Raw genomic sequence first — 16,794 nt, forward strand, 5'->3', positions numbered from 1 at the left:
ATATATATATATATATGTTTGTACATATTTACTACTCTACTTATTTATTTATTTTACTTGTACATATCTATTCTATTTATTTTATTTTGTTAGTAAGTTTGGTTTTGTTCTCTGTCTCCCCCTTTTAGACTGTGAGCCCACTGTTGGGTAGGGACTGTCTCTATATGTTGCCAATTTGTACTTCCCAAGCACTTAATACAGTGCTCTGCACATAGTAAGTGCTCAATAAATACGATTGATGATGATGATATAAAAGTTAATCAGGTCAGACATAGTCCCTGTCCTTCATGGGGCTCACAGTCTAAGTAGGAGGGAGAAAAAGTATTTAATCCCCATTTTACATTTGAGGAAATGGAGGCACAGAAAAGTTAAGTGACTATCAAATCCTCAAGGAAGCTCAGATCCCCAACTTCAATTTCCTTGAATATCATCAGCATCATGACTATCACTGTAGTTAGTTCAGTCTTCTGAGGTTTATAATGGCTTTTTTAAATAGTGTCAAAAGAAAGCTTAGTTTTTCCTGAGTCAGACATTGGCTCTTGGGAAAAGGTACCTTTTTAAAAATGGTATTTGTTAAGCAGTATGAGTCAAACACAATTCTAAGCTTTAGGTTAGGCTCAAGTTAATCAGGTTGAACATAATTCCTGTCCTGCATAGGACTCACAGTCTAAGTAGGAAGGCAAACAGGTATTTAATCCCCACTTTATAATTGAGGAAATGGAGGTACAGAGAAGTTAAGTGACATGCCCAAAGTCACAAAGTAAGCAATTGGCAGAGTCAGGATTAGAACCCAGGTCTCCGACTCCTAGGCCTGTGCTCTTCACAAGACCGTGCTGCTTCTCCTTATATTCCTCTGTCTTATTGTAATCCAATCTTCCAGGCAAGATTTCTGGGACATTGTTATTATCTGTGTTACCTATTAATGTTTGAACTAAGGTGAATATTTGGACTTGTTACAGCTCTTCATGGACTATCAACCCAACTAGTGGGGTTATTCTAAATGCTACCTGAAGGATGCCACGATTACCCATTAAACTTTTAATAATAATAATGACTGTACTTGTTAAGCACTTATTATGTCCCAAGCACTGTTCTAAGCACTGGTAGATACAAGGTGATCAGGTTGCCCCACGTGGGGATCACAGCCTTAATCGCCATTTTACAGATGAGGTAACCGAGGCACCGAGAAGTTAAGTGACTTGCCCAAGGTCACAAGCTGCCAAGTGGTGGAGTCAGAATTAAAACCCACAACCTCTGACTCCCAAGCTTGTGCTCTTTCCACTAAGCCATGCTGCTTCTCAAGAACACTTCTTCTTCAAGAACACCCACAGAGGGTTGTCTGTGAAGATCAACTTCAACCAGTGATTTCTGTGCTCTTAAGCCAAGTGCATTTCAAGTACTGGTGGTGAACAAAAGAGAACTGGAGAATCTCTGTTCATTATACCTCCCCATCCAATGAAATATGGCTAGATCTGGACTGGGCCACCAGAAAAGGAAGAATTCAAGTGAAGTCTTCCCATATCACCTTATAGTAGGAAGGCTCTTTCTGTGTCACTTATCTCTGAAAACAGATGCCAACATCTAGCCCTAAAATGGCCAACATTTACCTATAGAGGAAGGAGGTTGTCCCCAAGAAACAGTGGCTCCCTTATGTGCTTCTTGCTCTATAGTGGTTCATCCATTCAATAATATTTGAGCGCTTACTGTCTACAAAGCATTGTACAAAACGTTTGATGGAGTACAATATAGCAATAAACAGACACATTCCCTGCCCACAAGCTTATAGTCTAAAGACGAGCTTACAATCTAGAGACAAGTTTGCTGTCCAGTGATCCCAACCCAGATGTTTTTCTCCTGATGGTCTGGAAGCATTTTGGTAACCTTACGGCACATAGTTTCCCAGTGATCCCGGAGAGAGAATGCACTGCTGTGGTTTCCCCATTTGGCTTTATTGCCTTTCTTGTAAAACAGTAGCAGGATGGAGTCTCTCCAGTCTCGTAGAACAGTCGCATCAGGGCCGGGTTTGCGTTACAGCTTTTGACTTTCAGTTGACAGCCTGGGGTTGGTTTTATTCCATTCTTTAGCCATTTGACGTTTTCTCCATCCCTCCCTTTACTTAACTCTATAAACATTTGATGGATTAGAGGAATTGGAATGGCAGGGCTTCAACAGATTGAGTGTCTCATCAACCAGGGGATGAGAACCATTGTTAATTTAATCATGTTGCAAAAAGGCTATAGTCATTTTCCATTTGTATTTTTCAGTGACTGAGGATGCCTTCCTTGCTAGAACTGACCAAACAGTGGACGCTGATCCACTCATCTACTACTGAAAACTCTCTGAGGTCAAGAATCTTTTTTCCACCCTCTTACTTTTATTTCACTCTCCCAGATGTGCAGTACAGTGCTCTGCACAGGGTAGGAGCTCAAATTCCATTGACTGATTTAATGGAAAGGGAACCCAGCATAAAGGATCACTGGCTTTGAAAGTGAAGCTGTCAGGGACAAACAAGCTAAAACTCCTAGGAGAAATTTCCTTACCCAAGAGAGCGCAATTGTGATAGCACTCAGTCAAAAATGATTAATTTAGGGTAAAATCAATGAGGAATACTTGAGTTGCCAGCCCTGTTACTCTAAAAATTTCTCTGTTTATGCAAATGAAGGTAACAGTCTTCCTCTTTTATCAAAGAGGACAAAATTCCTTAAGGTGGACATTATATCGTTTACTTCTAAGCTGCAAACTCATTGTGGACAGAGAATGGGTCTACCAACTCTGTTGTACTGTAGTCTTTCATATGCTTAGTACAGTTCCCCACACACAGTAGCGCTCAATAAGTACCACTGATTGCGAAAGCACTCATACAGCGAGGGCTCTGCACATAGTAGGTACTAAATACAATTTATTTGTTTTGTTCCTTCCAACTTTCAACTCTTTCCCATTTCCCACGGTCCTTCTCTGGAGTCTCATGCAGGATAAATGCTCCAGCGCTTAGAACAGTGCCAGCGCTTAGAACAGTGCTTTGCACATAGTAAGCGCTTAATAAATGCCATCATTATTATAAATAATTGTAGCCATGTTCTCCAAAGGAGCCAGGATCCATCTGTCAATGGTTATTTTAGTCTTTTCTTTGTAACTAGGATACTAATCACCCTCAACCCTCCATCTGCTCGGGGTTACCTACTGTCATCATTCCCCAAGCCTTTCAAGTGATGCCTCGGAACTTTGAATTTGGTGCAGAGAAGCTTCTCCTAAAATGATCCCATCATTCTGATGGATTAGTTGCCACATACGTTTGATCAGTAGAACCCATGATATTTAATTACTAGCAGAGTCATATCAAAGCTGGATGTGGGTGTCCTCAGGAGAAAAGCCGAACTGGAAATACCGCCTTCCAGTGGAATAATAGCAATTATAATATAATTCATTAAGCATTTACTAGGTGCCAAGCCGTGCACTATGTGCTGAGGTAGTCATGAGAATAAGATTAGGACAAATTATGTGCCACAAATCCAAGGAGGTATGATTAAATCAATGGCATTGAGCGCTTACTACGTGCAGAGAAATGTACTAAGCACAGCCAGAGTAATAATAATAACAATAATGGTACTTGTTAAGCACTTACTGTGTGCAAAGCACTGTTCTAAATGCTGGTGTAGATACAAGGTGATCAGGTTATCCCACATGGGGCTCACAGTCTTAATCCCCATTTTACAGTAACTGAGGCTCAGAGAAGTTACATGACTTGCCCAAAGTCACACAGCTGACAAGTGGTGGAGCCAGGATTAGAACCCATGACCTCTGACTCCCAAGCCTGGGCTCTTTCCACTGAGCCACACCACTTCTCTGCTACAACAGAGTAGGAAGACAAGATCCCTGCCCTCAAGGGGTTTACCTTCTGGAGGGTGAGAGAGTTGGGTTTTGAAAGTTTTGAACCGATCATGACCTGGGTATTTTAATATTTTACCAACAGGGTCATAGTGTGGAATGTCTCTTGCTGACAGTGACAAAGCAAAAATCGCCGGAGCCTCCACATTACGGAAGCACACCCAATCCAAGTCACATTTCATTTTCCAGAAGCCAATGTCTGACCTAAACCTTGCTCACATGAAAAACGTATTAGGGCTTATGAAGTGAAAAGCTTTGACCTCACTGACAAGGTGTTTTAGAATAAGCTCGCCTCCCCCACTTTCAGCACCAGCACAACGCCAAGCTAGTGCTGGTATTACTGAATTGTCTCTCGAGAACATAGTGGGGATTCTCAAGGAGACGCCATTTATTTTGTGAAGTTCGCTGTCTTCATTTTTTCAGTGCTCACAATACCATTTTAACAGCCAACATATTTGCATAATAGGTATTTTGCAGACATGGTTTCATTTCGTTTTTGAATGTCATTAAACGCAGTGGGGCTCTGGTTTGGGGGAAGAGCTTCATTCCAAGCCGATTGGATATCCAGGTTGAACTGTAGCCCTGCTGACTTCAGTCACTGCCTGGCCAAGGGACATCATTCTTGGGGAAGCGCACGGCCCCTCTCCGCTGGCCTAGTCAGAATGCCCAGTTCCCCCTAGCTGCCTCAATCATTAGCCTCTCCCAGCCAGCTGCTTCATGCTCTTTGCTTTGGCTATGACCTGACCCTCAGTTTGTTCCAGGACACACAGCTCTGGGACCGGGGACTCACCCAGCCGCCCCCAAACTCTCATCCAGACACGATCCAATGCCGAAGCTCTCCTGGTTTCTCAGCATTTTTCCTCTCTGTATTCTTCACCTCCGTCCCACTGGCCCCCGTTTCACTCAACAACAAGACTCGTTGAGCAATTTGCCCAGATCCCTCGCTCCGCAGATCTCCAGATTGGAGCAAGACAGTAAGTGCAATGGTAGACCAAGATTGGAATTCAAGAGCTGAATAGAATACTGGGAGAAAGAGACCTAGAAGCAGCTTGTGTGACCTTGGGCAAGTCATTTCACTTCTTTGAGTCTCCGTCACCTCATCTGAAAAATGGGAATTAAGACTGTGAGCCCCATGTGAGACAGGGACTGTATCCAAATTGATTAACCCCAGTGCTTAGTACACTGCCTGGCATTCATTCATTCATATTTATTGAGCGCTTACTGTGTGCAGAGCACTGTACTAAGAGCTTGGGAAGTACAAATTGGCAACATATAGAGACGGTCCCTTCCCAGCAGTGGGCTCACAGTCTAGAAGGGGGAGACAGAGAACAAAAGAAAACATATTAACAAAATAAAAGTAGAATAAATATGTACAAGTAAAATAAATAGAGTAATAAATATGTACAAACATATATACATATATACAGAGTAAGTCCTTAAATTTAATTTTATAAAAAAGTGACAGACCTGGCACAGTGGTCTAATATTGACTAAAGCTAATTTGCCAAAAGTTAATCAGGTTGGTTACCATTACTGTCCCACATACAGCTCACAGTCTTAATCCACATTTTACATGCGAGGTAACTGAGGCACAGAGAAGTTAAGTGACCTGCCCAAAGTCACCCAGCAGAAAAGTGGTGAAACCAGGATTAGAACCCAGGTCCTCTGACTCCAAGTCCTGTGCTCTTTCCACTAGGCCACTTTGCTGCTTATCTATCATCTTTCTTCCCATTTAAATCATTATTTCTGACCCTCCTGCTATTCCTCTGGGGAAGGGGAGGCCCAGGATTAGGATCTCCATTGTAAAGATGGAGACACAACAAGATTAAAAAAACTAGTCTAAGGTCTCACAGCAAGTCAGGGGAAGTGCTCAGATTAGGATCCTAGCTTCCTGCAAGCCATGCTCTCTACCCACTAGGAGACACAGGCTAAGTTAGGCTCTTGTAAAGACTTTTTCCAGGAAAAGCCATGTCTCCAGGCATTCTGCCTTTAAAAGAGAAAGAAAGAATGCATGTTGGACCTAGTCTAATTTTCTCACACACTTGCTTCATCACTGCCCTCTGTACCTTCCCCTAGATGTCTAGGATGCTCTGTCAGCAAGAGAATGAAACTTTCATCAAAATGAAATTCCAAGCAATGATTCAACTAAAGAAAATAAACAAGTGCCATTTACTGAGGCCCAGAGTGTCTCAACACTGCAACATAAAATATCCCTCATTTTTACCTACCAAACTATCACCTAAGGTAACTGTGGCAAGAAATAACTAGGAGAAGATTAGAGCTGAATTTTTTAAAAGCAAATATTATAGCTGGTGGTGCCATCTAGCTGCTGCACAGATGATATGAAACTGTTTCATCAACTGCACATTTTCAAACCATAACCACCAAAGCCTTCATATCTCATGTAGGCTACAAGACATGAGACCTATTCCTTAGGTCAGCAAATTGCAACAATTTCAGGAGAAAAAGCCCTCTCAAGGTTGCACCTGGAGAGTTTCCAGTACTCTACCGGTCTCGACTATGAGAGGGAGAGTCAAGCGAGGCATACCCATTCCATTCCTAGCTTGGCCAGTGGCTTGTGAGTGGAAGGTGACTTGCTACAAGTCAAGAGTCCCCTGTGCCGGGCAGCAGCGGCATGGGAGAGTCGAGGGCAGAGACAAGTTTACTGAGCGGAAGGAGGCAATGGTAAACCACTTCTGTATTTTTACCAGGAAAACACTATGGATGCACTACCAGAACATTTGCAGATGGAGGTGGGGCATTCTGGGACAGACGTGTCTGTGGTGTCGCTATGGGTCGGAGACGACTGAACAGCATAAGACAAGACAGGAAAGTGGGGGGGGGGGAAGACACTGATAGGGGGAAAACAAGTCACATTACGCTCACATTCATCCACCAGTTAGAGCCATTTTATTCTTTTTGCTTTCACTGTTCTTTCATTACTAACTAAACTGGCCCCGTTGGTAGACTGGAATAGGACCACTTCGATGGGAATCAGAACTGGTGATACCTGTCCTCCCTCCTACCTAGAATGTGAACCCAATGTGTCCAATCATATTATCTTGTATCTACCCCAGCTTTTGGTACAGAGTAAGAACTGAAATATCATTATCATTATTATCAATTCCAGTTCTGCCTGCAGCTGGGAAGCGTGAGCACAGATTTCTGATACGTCACAACATCAGTCAGTTGTATTCATCGAGCACTTACTGTGTGCAGAACATTGTACTAAGTGAATGGAAGAGCACAATATAACAACAGACATTCTCTGCCCAAAATGTGCCTGCCTGGGCATTCACTGCTCTCCATGTCTGAGATCATGATGGGTAGAGACTAAAGAGTGCCAATAGCACTGCACAAACACCAGGCATTCTAATCCATGCCACGTGCAGGGCCTCAGTCCTGAGACTCATCCGTCACACCAGCACTCTGCGAAGCGTATCTATCAATCAATAAGAGTGCTGACTGTACTAAGCGCTTGGGAGAATACAAGCCTACTGTGCTGTCTTGGCCCACATTAGCTAAATACAGGCAGAATCAAATCTAGAACACAGGTCTTCAGCTTCCTAGATGGCACAGTGGTGTGAGCCCGCTGTTGGGTAGGGACTGTCTCTATGTGTTGCCAACTTGTACTTCCCAAGCGCTTAGTACAGTGCTCTGCACACAGTAAATGCTCAATAAATACGATTGATTGGTGGTCAGAAGGTCATATGTTCTAATCCCGGCTCTGCCACGTGTCTGCTGTGTGACCTTAGGCAAGTCACTTCACTTCTCTGGGCTTCAGTTCTATCATCTGTAAAATGGGGATTTGAGACTGTGAGGCCTAAATGTGTCCAACCCAATATGCTTGTATCCACCCCCAGAGCTTAGTACAGTGCTTGGCATATCCTAAGTGCTTAACAAATATCACAGTTATTATTATCATTCCACTGGGCCAACACTAGGGCTCAGCTCAATAAGTATTTCATGAATGAGTGAGTGTAGTTGATGGAATGTCTTTTCCAAAGCAAAGGTAACTTTTTTCAATCAATCAATCAATCGTATTTATTGAGCGCTTACTATGTACAGAGCACTGTACTAAGCGCTTGGGAAGTACAAATTGGCATCACATAGAGACAGTCCCTACCCAACAGTGGGCTCACAGTCTAAAAGGGGGAGACAGAGAACAGAACCAAACATACCAACAAAATAAAATAAGTAGGATAGAAATGTACAAGTAAAATAAATAAATAGAGTAATAAATATGTACAACCATATATACATATATACAGGTGCTGTGGGGAAGGGAAGGAGGTAAGACGGGGGGATGGAGAGGGGGACGAGGGGGAGAGGAAAGAAGGGGCTCAGTCTGGGAAGGCCTCCTGGAGGAGGTGAGCTCTCAGCAGGGCCTTGAAGGGAGGAAGAGAGCTAGCTTGGCGGATGGGCAGAGGGAGGGCATTCCAGGCCCGGGGGATGACGTGGGCCGGGGGTCGATGGCGGGACAGGCGAGAGCGAGGTACAGTGAGGAGATTAGTGGTGGAGGAGCGGAGGGTGCGGGCTGGGCAGTAGAAGGAGAGAAGGGAGGTGAGGGAGGAGGGGGCGAGGTGATGGACAGCCTTGAAGCCCAGGGTGAGGAGTTTCTGACTGATGCGCAGATTGATCGGTAGCCACTGGAGGTTTTTGAGGAGGGGAGTGATATGTCCAGAGCGTTTCTGGACAAAGATAATCCGGGCAGCAGCATGAAGTATGGATTGAAGTGGAGAGAGACACGAGGATGGGAGATCAGAGAGAAGGCTAGTGCAGTAGTCCAGACGGGATAGGATGAGAGCTTGAATGAGCAGGGTAGCGGTTTGGATGGAGAGGAAAGGGCGGATCTTGGCAATGTTGCGGAGCTGAGACCGGCAGGTTTTGGTGATGGCTTGGATGTGAGGGGTGAATGAGAGAGCGGAGTCGAGGATGACACCAAGGTTGCGGGCTTGTGAGACGGGAAGGATGGTAGTGCCGTCAACAGAGATGGGAAAGTCAGGGAGAGGACAAGGTTTGGGAGGGAAGACAAGGAGCTCAGTCTTCGACATGTTGAGCTTTAGGTGGCGGGCGGACATCCAGATGGAGATGTCCTGAAGGCAGGAGGAGATGCGAGCCTGGAGGGAGGGGGAGAGAGCAGGGGCAGAGATGTAGATCTGGGTGTCATCAGCGTAGAGATGATAGTTGAAGCCATGGGAGCGAATGAGGTCACCAAGGGAGTGAGTGTAGATTGAGAACAGAAGGGGACCAAGCACTGAACCTTGGGGAACCCCCACAGTAAGAGGATGGGAGGGGGAGGAGGAGCCTGCAAAAGAGACTGAGACTTTTCCCCTGCTCTCGCTTAGAGAGAAGCCTGCCGTCCTAGTCATGGATCCAAGTTGCTCCAGGGCAAAACCTTTATTTAGCAGCACCCCAGAGAGACTAGTTCTTTAGGGATAATCCCAGATCATGCTATGCTATGAGTGCATATTTAGTGCAGAACTTCACACTAAATGCTTGGAAAACTGCAGCAGAAGCAAGGTTCATGTTCCCTGTTCTCAAAAAACTTACAATCCAATGGGAGAAACAGATATCCATAATTTACAGAGGGTATAGGAAGAGGAATAATTCTAGAAAAGTTGTACATCTAGACCAGGATGAAAGACAACATTCAAATAGCTATACATAATGATTGTAATAATTGAGGTATTTGTTAAGTGCTTCCTAGGTGCCAAGTTCTATACTAAGCACTGGGGTAATAATAATAATTATGGCACTTGTTAAATGCTTACTATGTGCTTAGCACTGTTCTAAGCGCTGGAGTAGGTACAGGCTGGACACACTCTTAATCCCCATTTTACAGTTGAGGTAACTGAGGCCCAGAGAAGAGAAGTGACTTTCCTAAAATCAGAAGGCAGACATATGGCAGAAAGGGGATTAGAATCCAGGGCCTTCTGACTCCAAGGGGTAGATACAAGATAATCAGATCCCAAATGAGGCTCACAGTTTCTTAAGGAGGAGGTAGAACAAGTATTGAAAACCCACTGTGCAGATGAGGACAATGAGGCACAAACCAGAGAAGTTAAATGACCTGCTCAAAGTCACGTAACAGACACGACAGACACATGGCAGAGCCAGAATTAGAACTCAAGTCCTCTGACTCCCAGACCAGACTGTGAGCCTGCTGTTGGATAGGGACCGTCTCTATATGTTGCCAACTTGAACTTCCCAAGCACTTAGTACAGTGCTCTGCACACAGGAATCACTCAATAAATACAATTGAATGAATGAATGAATGCTGCTTCTCCATACATACGTACAAAAAGTGCTGAGGATAGGAATAAAATGCTAATTGCTGTTGCATGGCTGTGAATAAATCACAGAAGGCTGACTGATGGGGGTGGGCTTTGGGGATGAGAAGAGCTATCTGTAATGTATTTTAACATCAGTTTCCCCCTACAAGCCGGAAGCTCCTTGTGGGCAGGGATCATGTCTACCAACTCAATTATATTGCACTTTCTCAAGTGCTTACACTCTGCACATAGTAAATGCTTAATAAATATGATTGATTGATTGTGAGGATGACGGATATGAGGAAAAAGGCATTCCACATGCCAAGGGTTGGGAAGTGGGAGAGGAGAGCATGGTAAAGATAGAAGGTGAACTTGAAAGATAGTGAAGAGTGCAAGCTGGAAAGCAGCAAAGAAAGACCTGATATTTGACAGAGGACAAATAATGATAATAATAATAATAATTAATAAATAAATAATAATAATGAGCCCCTTCCTTCCTCTCCCCCTGTCCCCCCTCCATCCCCTGCATCTTACCTCCTTCCCTTCCCCACAGCACCTGTATATATGTTTGTACATATTTATTATTCTATTTATTTATTTTACTTGTACCTATCTATTCTATTTATTTTATTTTGTTAGTATGTTTGGTTTTGTTCTCTGTCTCCCCCTTCTAGACTGGGAGCCCACTGTTGGGTAGGGACTGTCTCTATATGTTGCCAGCTTGCACTTCCCAAGCGCTTAGTACAGTGCTCTGCACACAGTAAGCGCTCAATAAATACAACTGATTGATTGATCGACAAACCTGTGGAGAGCTGTGAAGCCAATAGTAATGAGTTTTTGCTTGATGCAAAGGGAGACGAGTAACCATAAGAGGTATTCCCCCTTCTAGACTGTGAGCTCACTGTTGGGTAGGGACCGTCTCTATATGTTGCCAACTTGTACTTCCCAAGTACTTAGTACAGTGCTCTGCACACAGTAAGTGCTCAATAAATACGATTGATTGAGAGGAGAGAACAATGCTTCAAGAAGAGGATTCATTCAGCCAGAATACAGTGTAGACTGAAGGAAAGAGAGGCCAGTGAGGAAGTGAATGATACATTGTCTAAACATAATGACAACAGCTTGAACCAAAATAGTATCTATTTGGGAAACAGTGTGGCCTAGTGGAAAGAGCATGGGACAGAGTCAAAGGACCTAGGTTCTAATCCCAGCTCTGCCACTTTCCTGCTGTGTAAATGGGGATTCAATACCAGTTCTCCTTCCCACTTAAACTGTGAGCCCCGTGTGCACTAGGGACTGTATTCCAACTAGTTACCTTGTATTCACCCCAGTGCTTTGCACATAATAAACACTTATGCCACCATGATAATAATAGTTATTATTATTATTGGAGAAGCAGTGTGGCTCAGAGGAAAGAGCACGGGGTCGGGAGTCAGAGGTCATGGATTCTAATCCCGGCACCGCCACTTGTCAGCTGTGTGACTTTGGGCAAGTCACTTAACTTCTCTGTGCCTCAGTTCCCTCATCTGGAAAATGGGGATTAAGACTGTGAGCCCCATGTGGGACAACCTGATTACCTTGTATCCCCCAGCGCTGAGACCAGTGCTTTGCATATAGTAAGTGCTTAATAAATGCCATTATTATTATTATTGAAGAGGAAGGGCTAGATGCAGGAAATGCAAAGGAAGAAGCAGCAGAAACTAGCAGTTGATTGAATGTGAGATCTGAAAAAAGATAAATAAAAGAGGCATTTGGGACTAAGCTTCAAAAAAAATCAATGTCTGGTTCATAATATTTCTGGATCCCTGTTTAATGTACTTTTGAGCTTAAACTGTTGAATCAAATTCTTGGAAAGATTTGGAGGAAGTCTCCACAATGACCTTTGTTAGGGTATCCGGAGATCAGGCAGGCTTTCACATTGACTCAACCAGGAAGCAGACTGCCAAGACTTGACAACTTCTTGGTTAGGAGACTCCTGCCAGTGGTCAAGCAATTTCAGCATCTCTCCCCTTCCCAATATTCTAAATGGCCCCTCTACCACCGAATGGAAAAAACACAGGTTTGAGATGATTTACTGTCACAATGAGAAATGAAGGTGATCACAAAAATTCCTTTAACTCGCTAAGCTAAGACGAGCTCTTTCCACATAAATGGCACAATTCTCAGAAGCGTAGTCAATCTTGCCGGGTATCTTCAGCCAAGCCATTTAACTGTTCTTTGATTCAGTTTTACTTCTGGGCCACCATCCTCAAATGGGCGTGACGAGAACCAATTTTCATCTTACAACCAGAGGTGAAACGAGAGGGCTTTGAAAGATCTTGAAAATAATCCATCACCCCCACCCCCTCACAAAAAGAGTCACTAAGCTGTTTATGCAGCCTTATAATCAGCATACAAGTGCTGAACATGTGAACCAATGGTAAATTTTCTTTACTCCCCTCACACCTAGGATTAAATTTTTCTTTAGTGTTTTAGTCACAAGAATAAAAAATTAAAATTATTTAAAATACAGTACCCCATTATTTCTGATCAATTCACAGTCACTCTCGCACTGCCCATTTCGTAGCTCTATACTCACCTTCTGATTTAGACAAACTCTGAGGGCAAGGACTGTGTGCTTTATATATTGCTTCCTCCCAAGTGCCCAGTCCTATACTCTGCATTAGGGCACTCAATACTCTTGAACATGTCTCTGCCTAAACAATTCCACATCTCTTTTCTTTCTTAAAAACACACTTCTATCTAGGTAACTGAGGCACAAAGAAGTTAAGTGACTTGCCCAAGGTCACATAGCAGACAAGTGGCAGAGGCAGGATTAGAACCCTGGTCCTTCTGATTCCCAGGCCCATGTTCTATCCACTAGGCCATGTTGGTAGTTGAAGCTGCGGGAGCCAAGTCTTCTTTTTTATGCTAAAAACTCAATGTTTGGCTCATAACCTCCTTGTCTTTGGCCACTTTGTAGTTACAATCAGATGTTCCTGCATTTCCATTTTCCTCAACCTTAGCGCTGCTTAGAGAAGCAGCGTGGCTCAGTGGAAAGAGCCCGGGCTTTGGAGTCAGGGGTCATGGGTTCAAATCCTGGCTCAGCCAATGGTCAGCTGTGTGACTTTGGGCAAGTCACTTCACTTCTCTGTGCCTCAGTGACCTCATCTGTAAAATGGAGACAAAGACTGTGAGCACCCCGTGAGACAACCTGATCACCTTGTAACCTCCCCAGCGCTTAGAACAGTGCTTTGCACATAGTAAGCGCTTAATAAATGTCATTAAAAAAAAATGAAAACCCCAAATTGCTGTCCTCTGCTAGAAGTTACAGTCACAGGAGAGATAGAGGAGAAAAGGACTGTCAGAGGATACCGTATCAATCGTATTTATTGAGCACTTGCTATGTGCAGGGCACTGAACGAAGCACTTGGGAGAGGACAATAATATCACAGATACAATCCCAGCCCACGGTGAGCTTGCAATCTAGAAACGGGCTAAGTGCTCTCACCCTTAGCAAAGCAAGAAGATTGAGACTAGTAGGCAGATTAAACAAACTGATTAAGGCAAAGGAACCTAAATTTCCTTCCCTGCTACATTAGAACAACTCTCTCCTCCCTGGCAGTATCTTTAGCTCCGCTTTAACAGAACCTCTGAGATGGTCACTAAGTAATGACTCATTCTAATGCACAACTACCTGCACTGTAAATGGCCCGGATTTAGGCTATTAAAGAAACAGCACAGCCCAGTGAAAAGAGTACCAGCCCTAAACCCAGAGGACCTGGGTTCTAATTCCGGCTTCAGCACTCCTCTGCTGTATGATCTTGAACAAGTCACTTTACAAATGAGGTAACTGAGGCAAAGAGATGTGAAGTGGGGAATTAAGACTGTGTACCCCATGTGGGACAGGGACTGTGTCCAACCTGGTTGTCTTGTACCTACCCCAGTGCTTAGTACAGCATCTGGCACATAATAAGCACTTAAAAAGTACCATAAAAAATAATGAAACCCAGGAAACAACCAGTCTTGACCCAGTTAGGAAAAAAAGAGAGTCAGAAAGTTGTTATGGGCCGGGAACAGGTCCACTAATTCTGTTGTACTCTCCCAAGGGCTTAGTACAGTGCTCTGCACATAACAAGTGATCAGTATCATTGATTGAAAGAATTGGATAAGGTAGGTTAAAATTCAACACATTGGTATGTCCAAATTGTGCTTTAATTGTAGAAATCTGATGATCAGAAAGGAAGCCATTTCCTCCTCGTAAGATACCTGTAAAAAAAATGAATCCCCAAGGCTTCTTACTCCTAAGTGCTTCCAGGAGGACTGACCTTGGGCTATTGAGGCCCCAGACTGGCTGACATGCCCCGGGCTCTACATCCCTGAGACACAGCTCGAGTTGCTTCTTGACCCAAAATGTATTTTTGAGCTGATGGCCAATGGCATTAGCAATATAGAACAGCTCTAGTTCACTCCCCCATCACTCCCTCCATCCCAAAGACCCTGAGTGGATTCCATCCCATCTTCCCCTGGGTAAGGAGTGGGGTGTGGGGGCACATCATTCTGTGGTCCAGGGCTCAGAAACTCTCTTTAAAGGACCCCTTTTTCTGGCAGTTCGAGGCTCCTGAGGCTTGGGGCTCTATGTTCTATATAAGAGAGGATTTTCCTCTTTGTTCTAGTGATTTAAAGGGAGCACTTTGCTGTGGATTGATTGTTAAAAGCAAGAATTTCTTGCCAGTCCATTTAGAAAAGAAGTTTAAGATTCCTCCCCAAAAATATATACTGTATTTCAGTTTTATGTGACATTCTCTTTCTGGCTGACAATCCACAACCGTGCCAAGGACCTTTTAATTAGGCACTGAAAGGAGACCTAACGGAATAAAGCCTGCCCCCAAAATGTAGCTTTTATTGCAATTCACAGTTTACATGGGAACTAATAAAAAAGGCCAAAAGAAGATTTATTTCCTAATGCTCCAGGATTTCTGGGAAACAGCTACAGCTGGTATAAGCCAAGTGGAAATGGGGCACCTCAAGCCTCAACCTTACTACCACTTTGATCAGGAGCTGAGCTGGAGTGAGACACAATAAAAATTCAATCCACACTCCTCCATTTACTTTGATCTCCTAATCCTGCTCATTCTTCCTCTAAAACATGCTTACGTTTGCCCCGTCCTCTCACCACCACCCGGTATTAGGCCCAAAGAATTTAAATCAATCAGTGGTATTTACGGAGCATCTGTCATATGCAGAGCACTGTATCGAGCACTTGGAAGAGTACAAAACAGTTAATGTCTGTCTCCCCCTCTCAACTGTGAGTTTGTTATGGGCAGGGAAAATGTCTGCTAATTCTGTTGTACTTTCCCAAGTGCTTAGTTCAGTGCTCTGCACAGAGTAAGAGCTCAATAAATGCTACTGGTTAACTGACTGATATCAGAATAGGACTTCCATTCCTGGGGATCCTTAAGACTAGAGTAGACAACCACCTGTCTAGGTTGATGTGGGGGTCAAACTATTCAGCAGGTTGTCTTCTATCTCCGAAGAGCTGTACAATTTCCACTGTCCCCAAGACTCCAGTCCATGTATTTCTCCCAAGAGAGAATATGGTAAATTTCTAAGAGAAGCAGCATGGCTCAGTGGAAACAGCGTGGGCTTAGGAGTCTGATGTCATGGGTTCGAATCCCGACTCTGCCACTTGTCAGCTGTGTGACCACTTACACTTCTCTGTGCCTCACTTACCTCAATTGTAAAATGGGGATCAAGACTGTGAGCCCCACGTGGGACAACCTGATCACCTTGTATCCCCCCAGCGCTTAGAACAGTGCTTTGCACATAGTAAGCGCTTAATAAATACCATCATTATTATTATTATCTAAGCAAAACTTTGATAATGTCTGCCTTACCATTGCCTGTGTCCTCCAAAGTGAATAAGGCCCAAGAAAAGTGTCTCAAGTCTTTTTTTTTTTAAAAAAAAGGTGTGTTAAGTGCTTACTATGTTCTAGGCTGTAAATACAAGCTAATCAGGTTGAACATACTCTCCTTTCTGTCAGATCTAAGGACACTCCTGTGCTTTTTGGATCAGGCTGACCAGCCCTGAAGATCACACAAGTAATCTCCAGATCGGGCTGATTTGAGATGGACCACCACAAAGCATTTTTTCCCTCCTCTTTAAAAAAAAAAATAGGAAAATAAATCGGGAGCATGAGGCTCAAGATAATAGTGCAGTCTTGCAGCTAGATCTCAGATACAGACATACCAGTCAACAGAATTCCCACCAGCTCCTTCCCCAAGCATTAATGCCTCCAATGCAGTGAGCATCAGAAGTCTTTGGGAAAACCCAATCCCAGTGCTGAAGGTCATGATTTACTTTTGATTTAAATTCTTCCATGCTGACTGATTCCTTTGAGGATCTTTCCCAGCTTCCTCAAGGTACTGAGTCACCTTGGCACCAGCTAGAGTGCAGAATTCTCTACCTCCTGAACGAGATTCAAGTGCATGAGGAGGGAGAGTTTAGTTTCAAATAATTGTCTAATAAAGGTTTTTAGCCCCAGAATGGATTCAGAGAGAGTTTACACATGATCTTTTTCTGGAAATTTCTGAGGACAGGCTAGATTTCCTATCTGTCTCAAGTGGTGTCAGTGTCAGGAGCCAGGGAGGTTCT

The 16,794-nt window shown here is 43.7% G+C and overlaps 1 non-coding gene across 1 annotated transcript; it reads left to right on the forward strand.

The window, feature by feature from the left end:
• Positions 1–6,353: 6,353 nt before the first annotated feature.
• LOC119926191 lies at positions 6,354–6,490 on the forward strand. The gene has a single exon (XR_005450087.1). It is a non-coding gene; the product is annotated as a small nucleolar RNA SNORA7 (small nucleolar RNA).
• Positions 6,491–16,794: the final 10,304 nt, after the last annotated feature.

The sequence above is a fragment of the Tachyglossus aculeatus genome, chromosome 3 (genome assembly GCF_015852505.1).
Source record: "Tachyglossus aculeatus isolate mTacAcu1 chromosome 3, mTacAcu1.pri, whole genome shotgun sequence".
Taxonomy (NCBI): domain Eukaryota; kingdom Metazoa; phylum Chordata; class Mammalia; order Monotremata; family Tachyglossidae; genus Tachyglossus; species Tachyglossus aculeatus.